Raw genomic sequence first — 21,269 nt, 5'->3', positions numbered from 1 at the left:
CACTCATTTTCGATCATGCAATTCATTACGGTTTATTCCCGTCAAAATGAATATTTACACAAACTAACCTCATTTCACTTTAGCTAGTACCTATAGCTACCTGTAGACAAAAAATGGGATGAAACGAATTTTTGACCATGTCCGCGATTTTTTTATTTTTCTTTGATTTTTAGAGACATCCACTCTTAAACTCCTCAGGAGAAAGCTCAGCAGACTCCCCTAAAGAATCCTCAGCACTAGCCATCTCAGAATCCACAGGAGACACAGAATTAGAGCCAGCAATTTGGACATCAGGAATTGAACTTTGGTCAGAATTGGGAGAACTTGAATTTGGAAGATTAGAATTTGGAGGGTGAGAATTTTGAATTTGGCCAACAGAGTAAGTTAGAGGAGGGCTACTGTGGCCCACTACAGTACTATTAGTGGAGCTCTTTTGACTCCCTACTACATTAGGTTTAGTGGAACACTTTTGCTTCCCTACTACATTAGGTTTAGTGCAACACTTTTGGTTCCCTACCGTATTATTAGCTAAACTAGGACCAGAGGCATGCGAGGAGGCATCAGGAGAAAAAAAAATGGTTCGGGATGAAGGTATCAGGCTGAGGAGGACGGTGAACCAAAAAACCATGCGAGTCAAGGGCACCAGCCGGAGAGGGGGCCTTAAGACCAGGCGGAAGATCCTCCAGAGGAGGCATGCCGGAACACGGGAGCGGCAAATCCACAACAAGAGTAAGGCCAGCAACAAAAGGGTTCTGCGAAGGGGCAGGAGGGGGCTGCTGAGACAGCAACGGGACCTCAGATGGAACAGACGGAACATGAGCGGGGACACTAGGCGCAGCTTCCTGACAGGCACCAGAGTGCAGACCAGAGCCAGAAGATTGAGGGGCAAGTGACGAAGGAGGTGTAGGAGGGTGTTGGCCAGGTGCAGCAGGAGGATGCGGGTCAGGTGCAGCTGAAGGCTGTGGACAAGGTGCGGCAGGAGCATCAGGGCCAGAAGTGGCAGAAGCCGGAGGGACATTCCACGCATTGGTGCACTTCCTCGCCTGATGATCAGCCGAACCGCAACGAAAACACTTATCTTTGAATGGGCAATCCTTAGCCTGATGGCCAGTCTTCCTACAAGAACGACAAGACTTTGGCTGGCCACGATAGTAAATCTTACACGGAAAGTTGAGAACACGGATGACCTCAGGAATTTGGGACGTCAACTTTACACGCACAATCCGGACACCCGACTCGATGTCCTGGAAGGCAGGATGAACCTCACGCTGACATTCCATAACCTGACCATAGGCAGACAGAGCCTGACAAATCGAATCAGTTGACACCTCGACCGGCACCCAATAGCAAAAAACAAGAGAAGCTTTGGGATCAGCCTCAAACACGTTCAGCTGAAAACCGTGAACAGAAACTCCCTTGATCAAGGCAAGATCGTGAGAGGCCTCGTCCTTAAAAGTAACCTGGACATAGTTTTTGGGGAGGAACTGTCAAGCACGAATCATGGACTTCGGGATTGACTTGAAAAGTTCGACCATGAAGTCATGCTCAGACATAGATGCGATCTGATCGGGGCACTGGATAACTAAGGTATTAGGCCTAGCCACGTGACCAGCCATGATGTTAAGAAACACAAAGGGCGGAGCCCGAGGCCAAAAGGCCACTAGAAAAAAGACAAGGAAAAAAAGAGAAAAAACTCACCAAAAAATCGAACTTAACCCCGGATGGGCAAGGCACCCAAATGGATGGGTGACCCGGCTTGACTTGACAGCTGGATGGGTGTCCAGAAACCAACAAACGAGAAGCCCGAAGGAAAGATGGCGCTGAGAAACACCGCCAAGAAGAATGCCGAAAACCAGAAAAAATCTGGCGAAACTTACCAAAAGAACCGAAGAAAAGCCTTCAAACCAGCACAGTGGTAGGGCCTCCGGCCATACTCTCCCGCGTCAGGTAAGTACGAAAATTCTTGACGCGGGGGCCGTCAAAGGCAAACCTCCTTACCTCTATATCCTTGTGGTAGTGCTTTGCAGGCGTGCTAGAACCCCCAGCCTCACTTCTAGGCGGCTCTAGAGTAGCTTCCCTCCTCAGTCTGTGCCTGCCAACAGAGAAAAATGCCAGACGTTAGTGTCAGGAGGAGGCTTTCTTTGATTTCTTTCTTTGATTGAATGAAGGTTTCTTCCCCGAGGGGAAGTGGGCCACACTCGGAGGTAGTGCTATACCGAGGCAACCCGTGGTTGGGATGAGGCAGGCCTCTTTTCCACAGCCCAGGTCCAAAAATCAGTTTAATATATGAGCTGCTCAATGAGCAGCGTATCAGATATTAAGCTGATAAGAACAAATTTTAAGTTTTGAAATGAGTTTATTAACAATAAACTACTTATGTACAAGATAAAAAGTGCAAGGCACGTGGGCTTGGCCCCTTACATATAGCTATGTATCAAAATAATTACAAGAAATAATCGGAAAAATTCGGAAATGTTCATTAAATGTTCAGAAATGTTAGTTATTCATTATGTATTTACGTATATATTAAGCTTAAGTGATCATATTTAAACTGGGAAATCGGCACGGTCATAATTTCTCTAGGGTAACGTGATATTTAACTATTTACACTATATACAATATCCAAAATCCGGAGTTAGCCCCTGTATCGAGCCCCCAACACAATCCCCTATGGGGGTCTCTGAGGAGACCAACCAAAATCTCCAACAAAGGAGCCTGTGAGCAGGGAACGACCGAAGCAGTCCGCGCACGGATTTTCAATATGTGGACATTACAAGAAAATACGGTACGAGGAATCAGAAATAACACACAGCGAAGACTCCCAAGCGGACGCAAAGTTCAAACTCGAAAGGCGAAAATGATCTAGAGAAATTCGCTTGCGAATATTAGTTTTGATATAGCGAATAATAGCTCGGGAATCTTCGTTTCCATTATGAAAGGTGGATTTGTTTCGAAATTTCCAAATTCCGTAGAGAACGGTTTCAATAACAAACCTGGCCAAGCGTGCATTTTTAGAATCCACGCGTGGCCATTGAAAAATGAAAACGAAAAGACAATCACGTAGAAAAGTCACACCAAGAAGAGACGACAAAATAGGCGAGAAGTGTGTCGAAACAGACTTCACGCGAGGACAATTAAGGAAACAATGATCGATTGTTTCTTTTCCAGGGCAGGACGCGCAGCAGTCAGAGTTAATATAACCCCAGTTCTTCATGGAGTCACGAACTTTGACCGCTCGCAGAATAATGAGCCACAATAGATCATTTTTAAAATTCTGGCAAAAACCATCACAGACAAGAGACCAATGCTGATCCAAGTCAAAACCGATAGACAAGAAAGAAACCCAATAGCGATGCATGACAGGCGAGGACGATTTTTCCTTAAGGAGGGTAGAATAACATTTCTTCGAGGTAAAAACAAAATCAAGCCAGTCTTGGCAAGACAAAATCTTGTGAAGACTGTCTAAAATGGAAAGACAATTCGAGTAAAAGGGCGTCAAAACTTGTTCGCTTGGGGAGGAGTTATCCCTAAGAAAACTCCACTCCGATCGGAAAGAGGATAACTTAGCGCCGAAAAAATACTGAATAAGATAAAAAGACTTTGAATTGGCATTGGTACAATTAGAAATAATAGAAGCTAGCTTTAACGCATCTGCTTTAACCTTAAAATTAATTATACCTAACCCCCCCTTAAAAAAGACTGATGACACGACTGCCGACTTACAGTTTCGATACGACACCCCCAAAGGAAAGGCCAGATTAAATTATCAACTTCAGTAACAACCCATTTAGGAACAGAAAGAATAGTAGCAAGATACAACAATTTACTAATACCTAACGTATTAACAATTAAAGATTTACCAACTAGAGATAAAGAAGGAGATTTCCATAAATTAAGATGATTCTCTAACTTTTTGAGTTTAGCCCGCCAATTATCGGATTCAGTGTTTTGTCCGAAGACCACTCTCAGGATTTTCATTTTTGGGACCCACGTGAGGCCAAATGGCTGATCAGTGCGTGAGCGCCACGCACCCAACCACATGGCCTCCGTTTTAGAAACGTTGAGTTTGGCCCCAGATCCCCGCTCATAAATTCGAATTACTTTAAAAAGAGCCTCAAGAGAACGAACAGATTTAACTAGACTAGTTGTATCATCAGCATAAACCCCTACTTTGTATTGAGAACCTTTAGCACCAGGCAGGAGAAAGCCTTCGATTTCAGCGCACGAACGAATTTTGCACGCAAGAGTTTCAACACAGAGAATGTACAACATCGAAGAAAGGGAATCCCCCTGGCGGACCCCACGAGATAAAGGAATCGGCTTTGTAAGCCATTCATTAACAATCACACGCATGTTAGCACCATTATAAAAAGTATTGATCCAATGGCAAAAAGAAGGACCAAAGCCAAAACGAATTAAAAGATTCTGAAAAAAGGTACGGTTAACACGGTCGAAGGCTTTCTCCTGGTCGAGACTTACTAAAATGCCGGTTTCATCAGTACGATCGATGTAGTCTAAGATGTCTCTGAGAGCGTGAAGATTTGAAGAAATTATTCGTCCGGGAACAGAACATGTTTGGTCAGGATCGACAATGAATTGAAAACTTTTGAAAGGCGAACAGAAATAGCTTTAGAGCAGATTTTATAATCAACATTGAGGAGAGAAATCGGCCTCCAATTTTTAAGAGATTTCCGATCACCTTTTTTAAAAATCACGCGAGTATTACTCGTTTTCATGGAGTCACACATCTCGCCAGCTTCAAAACACGCATTGCAAACAAGAATTAAATGAGGCGATAGAACATCCCAGAACCTTCGATAGAATTCAACGGTTAGACCGTCGGGCCCGGGAGATTTGTTTGTATTCATGTTTTTAACAGCAAAAGAAATTTCATCAATTGTCAATGCACCTTCACACAATGATGATTGATCAGGCGAAAGCTGGCAAGAAAGAGAAGACAAAAGATGGTTTGGGAAATTCAAATCAACGGGTTCTTCAGAAAACAAGGAGGAATAGAAATCAACATGTGCCTGCTCAATCTCTTCTTGAGAAGAAACTTCGGCACCGGACGAGTCATAAATCGATGACATGTGGCTCTTTTGAGCGTTAGACGATTGTAACTGAAAAAAATAACGAGTAGGACGGTCACTGTCTTCAAGCCATTCAGCGCGACTACGAATTAAAATTCCTTCAGTCTCCTTAACGTAAATGACCTTTAGACGACATTCAACATCATGAATTGAGTCAACAACGGAATTGTCACCGTCAACCAAGCGTTGACGAAGACTGATTAATTTATTCGTTAGAAAAACACGATCACGACATAATTGACGCCGTTCTGGCAGGAAATAGAAATCGATTCCTCCTTGATGGAAACTTTTAAGAACTCCCACCAATCTTGAGGAGAAGCAGACTTTGAATTAAACTACGAATATTATCGCAAAAACTTTTATCATCAAGAAGTGAATTATTAAATTTCCATACCCCTGGGCCACGTTTAATGGCATCAGGGATTTGGAAAACAAAAGAAACGAAATCGTGATCGGAAAGCGGGCAAGGTGAGATTTCACATTGACAGTCGGATGTAAACAAGTCTTTGGAAACAAAGAACTTGTCCAAACGGCTGGCAATTGAATAATCATGATTGAACCAAGTGAATTTGTGCGCACGGGGATGTAATTTACGCCACGCATCAACCGAAATAAAATCAGATTTCAAAGAGCTACATTCGTTGCCGACAGAAACATTACCCCCGAATTTATCAAGCACGTTATCATAACAATTAAAGTCGCCCCCGATCACAAGAGCAGAAGCGGGAATAAAAAATTCATGAAGAGATTCAAAGAAAGGTTTTCGATCAGAAAGATTGGTGGGAGCATAAATATTAACAAAATTAATGTCAACACCGTCAACCCTGACCAAAATACTAATTAAACGCCCATTAGAGTCCTTTTTCCAAGATACAATCTCATCAGAAAACTTGTCGTAAATAAATATAGCAACACCGCCTTGTTTGCCAATTGCGGGCGACCAGAAGCTATGCCCTAGCCATCTACGGGAGAGAGCCCTGATGTTTACCTGAGAGCTAACTAGTGTTTCTTGAACAAAACAAATGTCGCAGTCGGACTTCTCGACGAGATCAAAAAGGAGATTATTATTAAGGGGATTCCCCAAACCCCTCGCATTAATGGTTAAGACTTTGAAGGTATCTTAGAAAAAGGACAAAAACATATATAAATTAATCTGTATATTTCCTGCCTTTCTTTTGCTTCCTTTTCTCTTTAGGAACAGCATCGGTTTGCGTTTGGGCTTTGCGTTTGAGATCAGAGACAGTTTCCATCGGCAATGAAGGGGAAGCAGAACGTGGTTTACCAGAGACTAAAGAAGGCAAGGTAGGTTTACGGCGAGCAGCAGCTGCTAGAGCCTCAGGAACCAGAGCAGGAGTACCACGGGAAATTCGAGGACGGGCAGAACTGGTGGAAGGATTGACAGGTGGAGGGTTGGTGGGCGGAGGATTGGCAGGCGGAGGATTGGCAGGTGAAGAATTGGCAGGCGAGGGTTCGGACGGAGCGTCAAGGACAATGACATGGGCCTTGACAAGACCTTGTGAGTCCAGAACGTGTTGTGATTGACTATCAGCAGGTGGAGGATTGACGACAGATGAAGAGTTAGCTGGTTGAGCATTTGGCGGCGATTCAGATGGTGTGAATAGAACAGGGGTTTCAGCAGCGGCTGGAGGAACAGAAGACGATGCACTAGCAGAAGGAGTAGCAGTAACAGGTTGTGATCCAGCGGTGTCTGCAGGGGATGGTTGTTGAGTGTTGGAAGGTAGAGCGGCGGCAAAAGGGAGTTCTTCAACAACATCAACATAAGCGTCAGACAGGTCTCATTCATCGGCCCATGCAAAGGAGTCATTAGAATGAGTCTTGAAAGAGGCATCACTGACGTCTGAGGCATCATCGTCGTTATCAGAATCCTCGACATTTACTGGGGCGCACTCATCGGTGGGTTCGCCAAAGACAACGGGAGAAACCCAGGAGTACCTACATCGGCTGCTGACATGGCCATCCCCCCTGCAAAAATGGCACAGGGGTGGGGCAGGACAAGAATTAGCTTCGTGACCGATGTTTTCACAATTAAAACACACTTTGTGATCACAAGCGTTGCTGAAATGACCAGGTTGATTACATTTGCGGCACGTAAGGGGCTGACCAGCGTATTTCAAAAAAACTTGATATCTGCCAAGACGGAGGAAATTTGGGATGGGCCTAGTGATCCTTACACGATAGTGACGCAGACCGTTGTAGATAGCAGGCGCATAATCAAATCTCCCACGGCGATAATGAACAACTTCACAGTAAGGTGCCAAGCGCTTTATGATGGCCCAATCACTCCATTCAAAGGGAGCGTCGTAAACGGTGAGAAATGTAAGCGGTCGGTCAATGTCCTAGATGGCGTAATTGTCGTTATTAATCCAAATAGAGTTCAGGCCTACAAATTTTTCTTTAGCCGGCGAAGAATTAAAGGTCACAACAACTTCACCGTTCATTTTACGTTGTAAACACTGGATTTCGGTGGCATCAATATTTGCAGTTTTAAAGGCGTCAAAAACAGAACGGGGAGATGTAGAGCGAGAAGGCCTAAACAAAGCAGATCGAGGGCGTTTCGGCATATCATTAGGGAGAAAGCAACGCCATGGTTGCGGGGCGTTGTCACCCGGACCAGCCGTTCTCGCTGCTCTAGAAGCATACCTATCGCCATCGACAGCATTAGAACAAGCCCCAGCATCTAAATTATTTGGTTGAGGCGGAGGATCGGTAGAAGAAACGTTGTTCACTTCGACATTCGCGTTAGCAGGTGAAACAACAGCAGAAGGGACGCCAACATTATTCACACCATTTCCTCCAGGGACAGCATCAACAGAACGTACCTCATTAGTGGACTCACTAGGGACATCAGTATTAACAATACACGCATCAGATAGTTCCATATTCATATCATTCGAAATTACCATACCACAATCCTCGCGATTTTGCATTTTTATAAGTATGGGCCGGCAAACTAAGAAATGCCACAAACAATCCCAAACCAGGATCGCATCCAAAAGGCTGAGAAGCGATACCGGACCTTCCCTCCCCTAGGAGGGTATGTCAAGGGTTTCCCCCTTTGAGATATGGTGGTCAATATGCTGTCGCCGAGGGGCCTTGAGCCAACTGTAGGCCGACGCTATGGAGCAAGTTGCCGTCGTAGACGCACTTGTTCTACAGCACAAGTCCACAAAAATCAGCAGCAAAGTTGATAACGTCCCTCAAGGGGTGAGTGAGATCAAACACCTTTTTGCCCTCCAAAACGAGGCAACATGTTAAAGACCCGTAATGACTCCGTTACTAAGATAGCACTACAGACACAGGCAGAAAGCAACGGCTACGTTATCAACATTCGCTCTCCACGTGCATACAACTTGCACAGAAGTCAAGAAATGCCTGCTAAAAGATTGCTGGTTGGTATTATTGCTTTGCTTTTGCTTTGGTGGCTCGTTTAAAGGACTAAATTTTCACCCCTTTCTCTTTTCTACGACCATACCACAGGGAAAGCACCGGTTCTCGTCCGATCACCGAAGTTAAGCCCTGTCGGGCGGGGTTAGTACTTGGATGGGTGACCGCCTGGGAATACCCCGTGTTGTAGACTTTTCATTTTCTCGGCCATTTTATTTTGCATATGTTCATTTTTTCTTTCTTTTACTACCAACTTTGGCTATTCCAGTGGCTGGAAAGCACAAATAACTTTTTACACATTTCAGGAGACTCAAATGATAGCCAGAAAACATGAAAAGTACCCTTAAAATGATCGCGGGATAAATTAGAATCTAAGTCTCGCGCGCTAACGTTCGCGTGCGAAACGGTTATTTATGACATCAAATTGGCATGTGTGACATCAAATAATTCGAAGGAAAATGATATTCTGCATTGCAGAACGGTTTTCAAGCAGCTAAAAGTGCGGAAAACTATGCCAATTCCCAAAGAAATGCGCCCGATCAACAACGGCAAAGCAAACAACACACGCGAGCCGTTGCATATTAACGGTCAACACGAATTCGAGCCGTCAAAACAATTCTATTCATGACTTGACTTGGAGAATGTGGGAGGGTCGGACCGTTGTCTAGTTTAGTTAACGAACCACCAACACAACAATTGTAAGGTAGAAATCAACTCGGTTTGGCCAGCACTTCTCCTGTTACTTTCCTTGTCCTTTGCTCTTTCCATACTGTAAGTCGACGAACGTTACTTCGAGGACAAACTTGGCGGGGATCGAGTCAATGATTGACCGCCTGCCGAAACAAACGCAAATCGGAAAAGCCACCTTCTTCAGTTCAGTGCAACATGGATGTATGACAACACGAGTTCCAGCGCACTCGCCTTGTCAGTTGCAGCTGGAAATCCTTGGCTTGCTTGACACGTTCCTTCGTTGTTCACTGTGCCCAGTCGTCCAGCCCGGCTCGGCGAACTGACGAACAAAGGAAAACGTCAATCATTAACCATCCACCATTCACAGGGCCAACACTTGCACTTTTTCGGGGGCGAGTGCGAACGCAGGCCCCCACTACCAGAAATTATACGCTCGAGTTACCCACATTTGGGGTAATCGCAAGGGTCAACCCGATCGAAGTGCAATGAAAGGGCCTCGCCTTGAGAGGACTGCCTCCTGATCACAGTACCTCCCGCGTCAGGTAAGTATGAAAATTCTTGACGCGGGGGCCGTCAAAGGGAAACCTCCTTACCTCTATATCCTTGTGGTAGTGCTTTGCGGGCGTGCTAGAACCTCCAGCCTCACTTCTAGGCGGCTCTAGAGTAGCTTCCCTCCTCAGTCTGTGCCTGCCGACAGAGAAAAACGCCAGACGTTAGTGTCAGGAGGAGGCTTTCTTTGATTTCTTTCTTTGATTGAATGAAGGTTTCTTCCCCGAGGGGAAGTGGGCCGCACTCGGAGTTAGTGCTATACCGAGGAACCTGTGGCTGGGACATAGAAGCCTCTTTTCCACAGTCCAGGTCCAAAAATCAGTTTAATATATGAGCTGCTCAATGAGCAGCGTATCAGATATTAAGCTGAGAAGAACAGATACTTTTTTTTTTAATCAAAGTTTTTTTATACAAAAATGATTTGCTTAATTTACTTTACAATGATTGAGAATTACGGTAAGTACAGTAATTAGAATCATCTAGGAATCATAAGAAATTACAGATATTATGATGTAATTTATGACAGTAATAATAATAATTATAGGACCTGGGACATTTCTCGCTCCAGGCCCCCTACATTAATATAATTCGAGTAGACTGCTGAGCAGAACACCAATGAAGGAGACCCAGCACAGTGGAAATTCAGAGAATAATTAAATTTGGGTACTAAAATAAAATGTGTATAGAGCTAGCGATTGTAGTAAACGGAAAATAGGGTCGACTGTGCAGTACACCAATTAAGCAGACCCGGCACAGGAAGAAAGATATAGCTATAAAAACCGCTGTGCAGTGCACCAACGAAGGAGACCCAGCACAGTGGAACTAGGAAAAGTAAAGTTTTACAATTTTAAGGTAAAGGGAAGACTTCCGTGCAGTTCACCAATTAAGGAGACCGAGCAAAAGAAGGAGAGTAATCATTAGGAATGCATAGTTAAGTTAGGTAAGAGATCCGGAGTCCCCATCCCCAAGGCCGGAAAACACAGGCCTCGCGGAGGGCCCCTGAGGCGCCGCCAATAGAATACCTCAAATAACAGGTCCTCTAAGGCGACCGCCAAGCAGGATCCCAAGCGCAAAGCCCGCGATCCGCCCCGGGAACAGAGTCCGCGCACGGAAATCTCGCCCAAAAAATATGATTAATAATAAATTTAAATATGAATAATCAAGTGTTGGTTGGTGTAAGAACAAAGGGCATCACGATGGGCCCACGATTTGATGAAATCGGGGCGAGGGGAAAAATTGAAGGCCGCCCGTATCCTGTGGCGAATGCGGTCCTTGATTTTGGAAATTATCGTTTAAAAAGTAGGTCGCTTGGATTCTAAAGTTCCGAGGTTCCGAGCGGCCCACAGTTCATTTAAAGTGAGTTTGATGAGAAAGGAGCACAGCTCATTTGAAAAGTGAAAATGCTTGCCCCGGGGTAAGCCGTGGCGAAGCAGAATGAGGGGATTAGTTAGTAAAATAGGAGTTGTATATAATTTGTTAATCAGTTTTGACACCCAGCTCCACACAGGGGACACTAGGCGGCACGCGCAGAAAGTGTGGGGAATGGTTTCTTTTTCGCCACATCCCGCGCACCGATCAGTCACAGCCAGTCGGCACCAGGACTTTAGGTATGCCCGCGTCTTGACTACAGCGTGAGCGATCCGCCATGCGATGTCGCTTTCCCAGTTCGTACTAAGACCACCGTAGATATTACTGCATATGCTATCCCAATTAAAAGAGCAGTCGAACCTCCGTTCCCACTGGGAAGCGCAAAGCAGCCGCTGAGGGGGAGGGGGGGTGAGCCTTGAATAAAAGGTCTTGACACTGTGGTCGGGGAAGAGATCGAAATCCACCCCGATCTGGCCGACCGCGGTTAGAACAGCTTGGTAAATAGGGGGCTTGGCATCCCCTAGGTGTTTGGGGACCTGGTTAGAGCAGAGAAACGCCCAGTTTTTCATTCGGCGGCTCAGAGGAAAGCCGATCCAGTAACGTGTGAAAAAGACCCATTTTTTCTCGCACGATAAATCACCCACGGGGGGACCCACCTGAGTTTGAGGGTACGCGATTTCTCGAGAGGATTCACCACGGATAGACCCCCGTGTTGCCAGGGTAGCCGACAGGTATCCCGCTTAACTTGTTCCATTTTCCCGTTCCACAAAAAGGTCCAAATTGCTTTGGACACTCTTGTGTCAACCCAGTCCAGCATATTGATCACTTTGGCCGTGTACCAGAGGCCAGAGGCTCCAAGCATATTTATTATCATGGCCTTGCCCTTTAAGGACAAGGTCCTAGTGCGCCAGAGGTTAAGGCGTTTCTCGAGTTTAGACACTCGATCAGACCAGTTAGCTTGGTCAAGGTTAGTGTTACCAAGATAAACACCGAGGATTTTAAGCTTATCAGCCACCCAGCTGATGTTAACAGGTCCTGAGGTACGCCCGGCTTGAGAGCCAACCCATAAGCCCTCTGTTTTCTTGGGGTTAAGCCGCGAGCCTGATCCGCGCTCGAAAATAGTAATAAGGTTAAAAGCACGTGTTATTGAGTAATCATTAGCTAGTATTAGGGTCGTGTCATCAGCGTACTGAGACACTTTGCATTGTTTATTTTTAGAGCCCGGGATTTGAATTCCCTGTATGCTCGTATCACGTCGAATGGCTTGACCTAAAGTTTCCACCACAAGGCAATATAGGAGGGGTGAAAGCAGACAACCTTGCCTAACCCCTCGCTGGAGGGAAAAAGGCGAAGAAAGCCAGCCATTGTTTATGACCAAGGAGGTGATATCCGTGTAAATCACTCGAACCCACCAACGGAAGTCCGGGGCGAAATTCAATTTCTCGAGAACGCGTTGAAGGAAAGTGTGATTTACCCGGTCAAAGGCTTTTTCTTGGTCCAGGCTAATAACAACTGCAGGGAGCTGTTTAAGCCGGACAAAATCGATAGTGTCCCGTAGGAGGAAAAGGTTTTCAAATATGCTGCATCCGGGGACGCCACAGGTTTGATCCTCACTGAGGATATTAGGGAGAACCTTGCGTATACGATTGGACAAGGCCTTTGTTGCAATCTTATAGTCAAGGTTCAGAAGCGAGATGGGACGCCAATTCTTTAGCGATAAAGGATCGTCCTTCTTGAACAGTAAACGCAGGATTCCCCGGCGTTGTGATGCTGAAAGAAAACCTTCGCAGATAGAAAAATTGAGCATATCCACCAAATCCCGTCCGAGAAGGCCCCAAAACCGCGAATAAAATTCGGCCAGAAGACCGTCTGTACCGGTGATTTACTCAATTCCATTTGTGAAAGAGCAGCGTGACATTCTAGAACAGTCAGCTCTCCCTCGCAAAGTGCCTGGTCTTCAGATGACAAGGTGGAATCGAGCTGATCCAAGAGCCAGTCTTGACTCTCGATGTCAGTTGGTTCCTCACTGTAAAGAGTTTTATAAAAGGCTTGGCATTCTTTCAGAATGCCCCAAGAGGTTTTAACCGTAGTGTTATTGTCCACGCGTAACGCGTGGATCGTGTTGCGTGACTGGCGAGAGTTTTCCAGCTCGTAGAAATACCGTGTCGGTTTTTCACCCAGCTCGGTCCACTGTTCTTTGCTACGGAGAATACAACCTTCAATCGCTTCATCGTCCATTGCCCTTAAGAGATCTTTAATCTCGAGCAACCTGTGACAATGATCGGCATTGTTAGGATCAGCGCGTGATTGAAGCTTGCGAAATTCCCTTTCGAGAGCGGCTTGGTCGTGCCTCCGAGTGTTGATGGCGGTGATGCTGTGGGAAATGGCAATTTCCTTGAGTTGAAGTTTACCTGCATCCCACCAAACACTTGGGTCGGTGAATACAGGTTTTTCTAACTGCCATTGAGGCCAGAAATTGTTCACTTCGGCAGAGAAATCTTCTGATTTTAATAGCTGCGTGTTAAATTTCCACACGCCTCGCCCGCGGGGATTTGAATGCCCCAGTTGTATTTTAATAGACACCATATGGTGATCAGAGTATGAAAAGGGGTCACACGTGTGGTCACGCACTTGTGATCTCCACGCAATTGGGGTACAAAAGCGGTCCAAACGGCAACCGACTGAGTGGGCCATTGAACCAAGTGAATAGTTTTGTTGCCGGATTTTTCACTCGGAAGACATCCTCTAGAGAAAGTTAATCCGCAAAGGGATGCAACTGCGTGATTCCCTTATATCCGAAGGTGTCATCACCTCCCCATTTATCGAGAAGGACATCAGGCACGCAATTGAAGTCGCCGGTCATAATAGTGTCAACATTGCGAAAAGCAAGACGCCACAAAGTGCCGAAAAATGCCTCGCATTCCGAATGTTTATTGGGAGCATAAACATTGACAAGTTGGAAGACACGGTCACCATGTTTGAGTTTGACAACTAGAACATGGCCGTCCCTGTCTATATTATGGCCAGCGACCTCAATCGAGCTCCCAGGATGGAGAAGTAAGCCCACCCCGGCCGATCTGTTTGTACCAGGAGACCAAAGTGCGCGACCGCCCCATTGTTTCTCCCAAAGCTCACCTTGCGTGACATCCAGTAAATGTGTCTCCTGGAGGAGATAGATGTCAAAATGTTGATCAAGTAAATATTTAAATACTTTCTCATGTTTGTGATGTTCGGCGATGCCGTTAACGTTAATCGTACAAACAGACACCGCCATGAGTAAGCCGTATAGTATGAAAATGAACGTGACATAAATGAAAGAGTTAAGCGTCCTTGAAAACCTTATACGAGAACTGAACGTCCTTGAAGAGAGAGACGAGTTTCGCGTAGGCGTCCTGGGGGACAGTGCCTTCGAGATCTTTCCAAGCGTCTATGGTGGCTTGGGACGCTTTATATTTTCGGCCTTTTCCTTTGTGATAAGAGCTGTATTTGTGATATAGGTAATAACCGCGACACCGGTAGAAAACCGGGGCGGGTGCGGCGTGCATGAACAGGTTGCGATGGAGACCTGCTTGGGCCAGTGCGGTGATGAAGTTTTTAAGGCCTGCCCCAGGGGATGCCTGGCTGGGGGGTTGCTGGCACGTGGAGTTGACTGTGAAGTAGAGCTGGATGTGGGGGTAGCTACGTTTTCAGTAATGGTCTTTTTCGGCACCTCTGGTTCTTCGTCGCTCCCTGAGGCCGCAGGGAGTTCTCTTTTGCGCCCTCTACTAGCAAGTAATCACGCCATTTCCGCCTCTTCCTCACGCATAGCCTGATCGTAGGCGGCGTTGTCGCGTTCTTTAGCACATGTAGCTTTGGCGTAGGATAGAGACGGCTCCGGCTGCGAGAACAGGGACGGTGCGGTGTCCATCCTACCCTCAGAGTTGTCGTCAGTGGTTACCACGTTACAGTCGGGGAAGGGTTGGTTTGAAAATTACGTCGCTTTGGGCAATCTTTGACCACGTGTTCCGTTGAGTGACAGCGATAGCACGTTGTGGGTTGACCAGAATATTTAAAGCCCAGTTCAATGCCTGTGAGGACCACTCTTTTTGGGATATCGCGGGAGATTTTAATAAATTTGGCGACGCGGACGCCTCGCTCGATGTGGGTGAAGCCTTCCTCCTGAAAGTGAAGGCGGCGGGTCTTGAGTTCGCCGTATTTTTCGAGGAGCGAAAGTAAGTCCTCATCAGGAAATTCCATGGACACGAAGATGGAAACATGAACGGTTTTTCGCCTAAAAGGCGGAGGGGTTTTCGGATTTCGCCGTAATCATAGCCTGTGTCGGCCAGTTTAACTGCAGCTTCTGCTGTGTTCAAGATGATGTCGAAGCATTTTCCCCCGAACTGGGGGACAATGCCACAGATGTCTTTCGCAAAATCGGGCAATGATTTCGCAATTTCTAATGCACCAGTTTCCATGTCATCGTCAATCATGAGAGACAGTGCGCCGATTAGCAAATTGGGGCCTGGGCCGACTGAGCGCCATGGCGTGACTTCAGGGGCGAAGAAAGATGTAAAACAGACACTGCCATACTCACCACCAAAGTCGATACGAACGGATAAGGGAAGCACACAAGCGAAATATTGGTCGAAAAGAACGGCCAAAGGAATCTCCGAAAAAAGAGAACTGTCCTGGCTGTTGGTCTAAGATTCATACTTAAATCATACTTAAGAAACAAAAGCTCGCGCACGAGTAATTCAAATTTCTTGGACGAACCAAGCCCACGAATATTAAGTGATAAAAGCTTAAGTGATAAAAGCTTAAGTGACTTCATTAGAACTAATGTTTACTGGAGGAATGGCTTCTGCTTCTCTCTGGGCTAAGCCGGTACGACCGCTTTCTCCTAACCTTAATCCACTCACAATCACTTTCGGACTCATCAGGTTGATCATGGTCACGTCGATGGCGATCATAATCACGGTGGTAATCACGATCATAAGTTCGCTCTCGACAGTCACGTTCCCTTTCGTGCGCTCGCACGCGTTCTTTCTCTCGATCTCTGACACGATCTCTCTCCTTACGTTCCCAGTGATCTCTCTTCGCGTTCTCCCTTGTCATCTTCGTCTTTGTTTTCTCCTCGATTTTCTCCTCGCCTTGTCGATCCTTTTTCTTCTCTTCGATCTTCTTTTTTCCTTCCTTCTCCTTCTCCTGGTTTTCTTTCTCCTGCTTTTCCTTCTCCCGTTTTTCTTTCTCCTGCTTTTCCTTCTCCCGTTTTTCTTTCTCCTGCTTTTCCTTCTCCCGTTTCTCTTCCTCCTTTTCTGCACGAAGCAAGTTAAGTGCTTGCTCCTGCTCAGGAGTGTGAGACTTTACAGGCTCTTTGACCACCTGTGGATACGATGGCACTTCGTCATCATCACATGTAGGCTTTGGCGGAATAATATTAACACAAAAGAAAAGATACGGGCAGTTTGTGGTAGAATGATTTTCTCCCAAACACGCAGTGCAGCGTGGATCCATGGTACAGGTCTCAGCGAGATGGCCAGGCTGTTCACAATTGAAACAACGCGGAGTTTTGCAACCATTCGCAAAATGATCAGTTCCACCGCAACGGCGGGAAGTTTTTGGCTGAGATTAATACCAGATATTAATGAATTCATTAAGAATTCGTATCGATGACGGAATGTGGCGAGTAATGCGCACCCGTGCAGTACGAATGCCGTTTTCAATGCCAGACGTGAGAAGATCACGCGGAAAGGACAAAACCTTGCCATAAGCCGACAACCGCCCAATAACAATGGAGTCAGGTACTTCTTGCGGCGCTTCGTAAATTTTAACCAAAACGGTGCGATTCACAGCATCTCCAACGAAAACATCAACTCCAGCGATAGAAATATAGGGCAGCTCCGTTACATACTCTTTAATTTCGGTCTTTCGAAAGGAAACAACCCACGACTAGTCAGAAGCTTTACGCTGGACCGAAGAAATGTCGTCGACCTCGAAGCCGGCTTTGTCAAAAGCGTGAAAAATGTCCATAGTGCTGACAACAGTCTCCACCGAAAAGGTGACAGAAAACTCTTTCACCAGCTTGAAAATATCACCCTCCTTTCGCCACGGGTCGCTTGGGACGAAAGAAAATTTCGTACCACTATTATGTAGAGATTTTAACGGTAGAGGTATCGGTATTCATAAGATTCAACATTAGCCATCTCTTCCCAGTCCACGGCAGGCGTCGGCTCAGCAGAGCTGGGGTCGAATAACTGCAACGACGACGACTCCTCGCATGCAGGAACGTAACTCTCTTTAGATAACACAGGCATCAGGATTTTCCTCTTTTTAGAAATCACAATCTGAGAAATAAAAAACAGATTATAAGCTCTCTCAATGGCCCTCTAGAGCTTAGCCAAAAGGCCGAGAAGTGATACCGGACCTTCCCTCCCCTAGGAGGGTGGTCCAGGGTTTCCCCCTTTGAGATATGGTGGTATATATGCTGTCGCGGAGGGGCCTGGAGCCGACTGTAGGCCGACGCTATGGAGCAAGTTGCCGTCGTAGACGCACTTGTTCTACAGCACAAGTCCACAAAAATCAGCAGCAAAGTTGATAACGTCCCTCCAGGGGTGAGTGAAATCAAACACCTTTTTGGCCTCCAAAACGAGGCAACATGTTAAAGACCCGTAATGACTCCGTTACTAAGATAGCGCTACAGACACAGGCAGAAAGCAACGGCTACGTTATCAACATTCGCTCTCCACGTGCATACAACTTGCAGAGAAGTCAAGAAATGCCTGCTAAAAGATTGCTGGTTGGTATTATTGCTTTGCTTTTGCTTTGGTGGCTCGTTTAAAAGACTAAATTTTCAGCCCTTTCTCTTGTCTACGACCATACCACAGGGAAAGCACCGGTTCTCGTCCGATCACCGAAGTTAAGCCCTGTCGGGCGGGGTTAGTACTTGGATGGGTGACCGCCTGGGAATACCCCGTGTTGTAGACTTTTCATTTTCTCGGCCGTTTTATTTTGCATATGTTCATTTTTTCTTTCTTTTACTACCAACTTTGGCTATTCCAGTGGCTGGAAAGCACAAATAACTTTTTACACATTTCAGGAGACTCAAAAGATAGCCAGAAAACATGAAAAGTACCCTTAAAATGATCGCGGGATAAATTAGAATCTAAGTCTCGCGCGCTAACGTTCGCGTGCGAAACGGTTATTTATGACATCAAATTGGCGTGTGTGACATCAAATAATTCGAAGCAAAATGATATTCTGCCTTGCAGAACGGTTTTCAAGCAGCTAAAAGTGCGGAAAACTACGCCAATTCCCAAAGAAATGCGCCCGATCAACAACGGCAAAGCAAACAACACACGCGAGCCGTTGCATATTAACGGTCGACACGAATTCGAGCCGTCAAAACAATTCTATTCATGACTTGACTTGGAGAATGTCGGAGGCTCGGACCGTTGTCTAGTTTAGTCAACGAACCACCAACACAACAATCGTAAGGTAGAAATCAACTCACGGTTTGGCCAGCACTTCTCCTGTTACTTTCCTTGTCCTTTGCTCTTTCCATACTGTAAGTCAACGAACGTTACTTCGAGGACAAACTTGGCGGGGATCGAGTCAATGATTGACCGCCTGCCGAAACAAACGCAAATCGGAAAAGCCACCTTCTTCAGTTCAGTGCAACATGGATGCATGACAACACGAGTTCCAGCGCACTCGCCTTTTCAGTTGCAGCTGGAAATCCTTGGCTTGCTTGACACGTTCCTTCGTTGTTCACTGTGCCCAGTCGTCCAGCCCGGCCCGGCCAACTGACGAACAAAGCAAAGCGTCAATCATTAACCATCCACCATTCACAGGGCCAACACTTGCACTTTTTCGGGGGCGAGCGCGAACGCAGGCCCCCACTACCAGAAATTATACGCTCGAGTTACCCACATTTGGGGTAATCGCAAGGGTCAACCCGATCGAAGTGCAATGAAAGGGCCTCGCCTTGAGAGGACTGCCTCCTTGATCACAGTACCTCCCGCGTCTGGTAAGTTTTTTGTATTTTAGGCGGTTCGATGGGCGGAGTGCAATGCCCACCTTCCATTAAATACGATGAGGAAAAAAGCTAAAAGAACCGCCAAGGTAAGGGGGCACCCTCATACGAGGCCGGCCCGCCAACTTCGCCGGGGAGTCGAACCCCGCCTCACCTACAGAATTAAAAAACTATATAAAAGGAGAGGATAACAATCTATATACAAGATGAGAACAACGAGTCTACAGTACAACCAACAAAGGCGACCGAGCAGCGAGGAACACGTTACAAAGACAATGAACCCAGATTAGGGTTGAACTAGGTAGACAATTTAAGGTAAGTTAAAAAGCAACACAGAACAACCATTAAGGCGACTGAGCTGCAAAAGACAGTCCAGAACAGGACAAAGCTGAGAAAACTACAGTACTACCAATTAAGGCGACCATACAGCAAAGAGAGTCCAGAATAGGACTAAGCAAAACGAGCTACAGTACAAGGACAGTCCAGAATAGGACAAAGCTAAGAAAACTACAGTACTACCAATTAAGGCGACCATACAGCAAAGAGAGTCCAGAAAAGGACTAAGCTATGTAAACTATGTAAACCACAGTACAACCAACAAAGGCGACCATGCAGCAAGGACAGTCCAGAATGGGACTAAGCTATGTAAACCACAGCATGGAGCAAAGACAGTCCAGAGTGGGACTTAGCTATGTAAACTAAACTATGTAAACCACAGTACAACCAGCAAAGGCGACCATGCAGCAAAGATAAGCTTAAAGACGAAGATCAAAAACTTCCCCAGAGACAATGCCAATGACACCATTGGCACCCCATTGACGGTTGAAAAAACGACGGTGGCGAGGAGAGATGAAGCGCTTGAAAAACAGAGGTAAGTAAAAACGAGTTCGAGACTTGAGACATGCCAGAAGCTTAAGAGCACTTGGCCGCTCAGAGCGAAAACGGAAGTCGTTACGCTGGGACCAGACAAGGAATTTGCACACATTTAGAAGGTAGGCAAAGACCTTGGGAACACAACGGAACTCATCGCTACTGAAACCAAAAAGCATGTGCCGCAATTCAATGGGAGGGGCCAAAGGAGAAGCCAAAAAGAGAAGAGACTGGATCCAAGCAATTCCGCTTTGAGCGAGAGGGCAAGAAAAAAAGAGATGGCTAGAGCTTTCAAGATGAAAGCCACAAAAACATGCTTTGGGGATGTCATAACCAAATGAACAAAGCCTCTCAGCTGTGTATAAGACGCCATGAGCAATCTTCCAATTTAGGTCAATAACTTGCCTATCAAGAGGCAAGAAAAAGAGAGATTGCCAGGTCGAGAGCCAATCCAGATTAGGAAAAGCCTGACGGAACTTGACAACGCAATGTGGACGGCAAGGATTCAGGGAGAGCAGGAGCTGATAACACAGCTTGCAGGTGATGGACTCGACAGAGATTGGACGAGTCATCGAAGAGGCAACAACAAGACCAGAAGGAGACCCAGAGCCACCAAGAGCACGCCAAGCCTTGAGCAAAGCGGCATAGAAAGGAGGTAAGACATCAGGGTCAAAATTAAAAGGATCAGAAAAGACTTCCAAGGGGGAGGCATTAAAAAAGAAAGTAAACCAAAAAGTCATCAGGCCAACCCAACCACTGGGAGAAGACGCGAAACGTTTAATCCACTGAACAAGGAGCGACTGTACCTTGAAATCAGTGGATACGACAGAAAAGCCACCATTCTCGTGAGAATGAAAGACGACGCTTCGAGCTACAAGATCCCTTTTGCCGCTCCAGAAAAACTTAAAGACAAGCGAATTAAGTTCCGACAAGGCCCAAGGAGGCATTGGGACCAAAGAAGCAATATACCATACCCTAGACAGGGCAAGTGCATTGGAGACAATGGCCTTACCACCATAGGATAGAGTCCTGGAGCGCCAAGAGTTCAGACATTTCTCCACCGCCTCAATACGGGGAAGCCAGTTAGAATCGTCCATGAGGCCGTTTCCAAGAAAGACCCCCAGCACCTTGATTTTAACAGACGACCATGCAATTGGCACAGGAGAATCGGAGCGATTACGCCAAGCACCAAGCCACAAACCCTCACATTTAGAAAGATTGAGCTTAGAGCCAGTTCCCTTTTCAAACCTCTCATAGGTGGAGAAGACAGCACGAGTAGCATCATC

General features: G+C 46.2%; 6 non-coding genes across 6 annotated transcripts; 2 read left to right on the top strand and 4 right to left on the bottom strand.

Moving 5' to 3' along the window:
• Nucleotides 1-2,182: 2,182 nt before the first annotated feature.
• LOC149101851 (U2 spliceosomal RNA) lies at nt 2,183-2,374 on the bottom strand. Its single transcript, XR_016202774.1, has one exon. It is a non-coding gene; the product is annotated as a U2 spliceosomal RNA (small nuclear RNA).
• Nucleotides 2,375-8,569: 6,195 nt separating this feature from the next.
• Nucleotides 8,570-8,688, top strand: LOC149101850 (5S ribosomal RNA). The gene has a single exon (XR_016202697.1). It is a non-coding gene; the product is annotated as a 5S ribosomal RNA (ribosomal RNA).
• Nucleotides 8,689-9,572: 884 nt separating this feature from the next.
• LOC149101849 (U1 spliceosomal RNA) lies at nt 9,573-9,735 on the bottom strand. The gene has a single exon (XR_016202629.1). It is a non-coding gene; the product is annotated as a U1 spliceosomal RNA (small nuclear RNA).
• Nucleotides 9,736-9,962: 227 nt separating this feature from the next.
• Nucleotides 9,963-10,155, bottom strand: LOC149101848 (U2 spliceosomal RNA). The gene has a single exon (XR_016202780.1). It is a non-coding gene; the product is annotated as a U2 spliceosomal RNA (small nuclear RNA).
• A 7,791-nt stretch (nt 10,156-17,946) lies between these two features.
• Nucleotides 17,947-18,065, top strand: LOC149101847 (5S ribosomal RNA). Its single transcript, XR_016202695.1, has one exon. It is a non-coding gene; the product is annotated as a 5S ribosomal RNA (ribosomal RNA).
• An 886-nt stretch (nt 18,066-18,951) lies between these two features.
• On the bottom strand, nt 18,952-19,115 carry LOC149101846 (U1 spliceosomal RNA). Its single transcript, XR_016202817.1, has one exon. It is a non-coding gene; the product is annotated as a U1 spliceosomal RNA (small nuclear RNA).
• Nucleotides 19,116-21,269: the final 2,154 nt, after the last annotated feature.

Source organism: Orbicella faveolata, unplaced genomic scaffold (assembly GCF_042242905.1).
Source record: "Orbicella faveolata isolate gen_17 unplaced genomic scaffold, um_ofav_v1 contig_36, whole genome shotgun sequence".
Taxonomy (NCBI): Eukaryota; Metazoa; Cnidaria; class Anthozoa; order Scleractinia; family Merulinidae; genus Orbicella; species Orbicella faveolata.
This window is presented reverse-complemented; position numbering and strand designations above follow the sequence as displayed.